This window comes from Quercus suber, unplaced genomic scaffold, assembly GCF_002906115.3.
Source record: "Quercus suber isolate HL8 unplaced genomic scaffold, Cork oak 2.0 scaffold_1243, whole genome shotgun sequence".
In the NCBI taxonomy this organism is placed as follows: Eukaryota; Viridiplantae; Streptophyta; class Magnoliopsida; order Fagales; family Fagaceae; genus Quercus; species Quercus suber.
Window position 1 is genome coordinate 15,792 of NW_027070637.1, and position 3,279 is coordinate 19,070.

Genomic DNA, 3,279 nt, shown 5'->3' on the forward strand with positions numbered 1-3,279 from the left:
ATAATAATAATAATAATTTGGAAATCGAACCTGAAATTCTGATAATTTAGGCAAATATGAGAGGAGACCTTTCGAATCTGTGTTTCGCCTTAAGAAAGAGTTAAAATCAGAGAATTGTATTTAGGGGCTGTTGTGTGAAACTGTGAACGGAGAGAGAGGAAGTAATTTTGAAATTAAAATTAAATATAAAAAACAGGGAATGAGTCTTGCAGTTGCAACAGTGCTTTCGCGTTTATGATTTTATTTTTTTCGTCCATACAATTTTATAGTGCCAGTGCAGGATTAGCTGGGTAGTTTCGTAATTGACAATTACCTAAACGCGCCGTTTGATAGCTGATAACAAAAGAAAAAGGCCCAAAAACCAACAAAACTCGAGGGAAAGTCCAAATCTCCGGAATGGAATTGTTGAATCTTCAAGTCAACCTAAGATTAATGCTTACACTAATTCAAAATAGTTTTGTATTTCCCTTTGGCTGGTTGCCCCAATCATCCTCATGCATATTATGTAGTAGTAGAAAAGTAAATAGTTCTCATATTCTTTCTTGCAAACTTTCAGATCATACAAAATCTATAAGCTGATTACTATATTATTTAAAATCCATAAAAAAAAAAAATGGGCAAAGACAATTATTTTAAAAAAGAATAACCACCCAAAAACTAAAAGGAAATTTGTTACCTTTATATACTTTGGCCTGTTCAATTCAACATGAGAAATGTAACTTTCAACAAGAAATTTGAAACCAATCTCCAGCTCGGCATCAAAAGATCCATCCGGATTATGTTTAATTACCTCAGACCGCTGACACCAGGGGACAAAACCATGATACAAGTCAACAGCCGCAACTACATCAAACAACTGCTCTGGAGAATACCTAGCGAACAAAAGATCTGTCAACTGAAGTCTCTATCAATTAGAAAACCAAAAAAGGTCTGAATCTAAATAATGATTTAATGTAGCTACAAGAAGACAGGACATTCAACAATTTGTTTCTCCATGCATGAAATGAAAACTCAGCCCATAAGCCACGCCTGAAATGCGCAGCGCAAGTCTATAACTTATGAGGGAAGCTTTAGAAATCAGAACCAGAAATGAAAGAACCTCATTAACCTTGTCTAGCTTGAGATCAAGAGTTGACATGTCCTGAAACTATGCCTATGATAAGTAACCAGTTATCCCAAAAACTTGAGCTATTAGACTTCGTTTGGGAGTTCATAAGGGAATGGAATGGAATATATTTAAATAAGGGAAATAAATAGAAAAGAATAAGTAGGAATTAAACAACCTTGTTTGGACGTTTTAAAATATAGAAATGAAAATGAATGAAAATAAATAAAATATAAGTAACCTTGTTTGGGAGTAACATAGAGGAAAAAAAATATAATCATTTTATGACAATATTACTATTAGACCTCTATTTAAAAATAAAAAGTTGAATATATAAGGATATTTTGAGAGTTTTAGTAAAAAATTCATTAAGTCTAATTTCATTCGCCCTCGTTCCTCCAATTTTAGGGAGAATAAAAATTTAAGATTTTAAAAAAATAGAAAAGAATGAGTATTACCTCCTACTTATTTCATTCAATTTCCTACCACTTAAACTCTCAAACAAAAAAACAAAAAAAATAAACTAAAATTATTCTTTTTTATTTTATTCCATTCCTTGTTCCCTCCTCTCAATTCCCTCATCCCAATCGAGGGCTTAAAAAATTATAAATTTATTCATTTAACCATAATTATTCTAAAAGTCCCCCTCTCCTCAAATGTGAACCCAAAAATTTCCTTAATAATTTTTTTTTTTTAACAATATTGGCAATTAACTAAGAAAATACAGGAAATAGTAGTAGGGAAAAAACAAAAGAAAGAAAAGAGATACCCCAACACAAGCTTCTCCTCGTAAACCTTGGAGAGAACACTGCCTTCTTCACCATCTCCGCAACCGAGAAAGCGTCTCCTTTGAGTGCTACTTTCATTAAACAAACGCTGTTGCTGTTGCTGTTGCTGCTGCTGCTGCTGCTGCCGCCACCGCCACGGCGTCAAAAAGTCGTTGGAATTAGGTAGGGAGGAGGTGTGGATGATGCGAGCATAGTGTTTGTTTTGCTGCAACACCCGAGTGCCGCTCAGACCCTTTTGTCCCAATATCAACACCGCCTTCGATTTCGACCTCCACATCTATCTATAGGGATTTATTACTATTATTATTATTATTGTGATTTTGAGATCTACGGTAAAAAATAATAATAATAATAATTTGGAAATCGAACCTGAAATTCTGATAATTTAGGCAAATATGAGAGGAGACCTTTCGAATCTGTGTTTCGCCTTAAGAAAGAGTTAAAATCAGAGAATTGTATTTAGGGGCTGTTGTGTGAAACTGTGAACGGAGAGAGAGGAAGTAATTTTGAAATTAAAATTAAATATAAAAAACAGGGAATGAGTCTTGCAGTTGCAACAGTGCTTTCGCGTTTATGATTTTATTTTTTTCGTCCATACAATTTTATAGTGCCAGTGCAGGATTAGCTGGGTAGTTTCGTAATTGACAATTACCTAAACGCGCCGTTTGATAGCTGATAACAAAAGAAAAAGGCCCAAAAACCAACAAAACTCGAGGGAAAGTCCAAATCTCCGGAATGGAATTGTTGAGAAGAAGAAAGAATAGCACGGAAGCGAAACAGTTTGATATGCAAAACACTTTTTTTGTTACGCAAGCTCATTTATACCAGTTTTGAAAACTCATATATACCCTTTTTTTTTTAAATTAATTAAATATCGCGGCGCCCATTCTCAAAATCAAACTCTTTTTTTCTTTCTTTTTCTCCCACGAGCACACCACAATGTTTGTCTCTCTTTTTCTTTTTGCTTTTCTTTTCTTTTTCTTTCCTTAAATAAAATAGTATCCTTTCATCACTTAAAAAAAAAAAAAAAACACATATATATTGAATACATAATTATATTTTTTCATATTTTAAAATATGTTATTTGAAAAATAGTACTAAAAACATTTTTTGCATTATAATTTATAAATTCTTTAACCATGAAGGTGAGTTTCTCAACCTGCTCTGCTTGGTATATTTCCATCTTGTACTATACTTGTTTTCTTTTCTATTCTATGCTGAAAATTTAATTTGCCAAAACCAACTCGCCCATTTTATTATTATTGGCCGAGACTTAATTTTGTGGTAGGACAATAAATGAACCGTTCATAAATAAGTTGGGCTTGGCTAGTTAAAAAATTTTGGTAATGTTTATTTGTTTATAAATGATTCAAGCTCGAGCCTTCA

The 3,279-nt window shown here is 32.9% G+C and overlaps 1 non-coding gene across 1 annotated transcript; it reads right to left on the reverse strand.

The window, feature by feature from the left end:
* Window positions 1-656: 656 nt before the first annotated feature.
* Window positions 657-2,537, reverse strand: LOC112020538 (uncharacterized). The gene is made up of 3 exons (XR_010627480.1): window positions 2,263-2,537; window positions 1,875-2,174; window positions 657-872 (listed from the first exon to the last, which is right to left on the reverse strand). It is a non-coding gene; the product is annotated as an uncharacterized LOC112020538 (transcript).
* Between the last annotated feature and the right edge of the window lie 742 nt (window positions 2,538-3,279).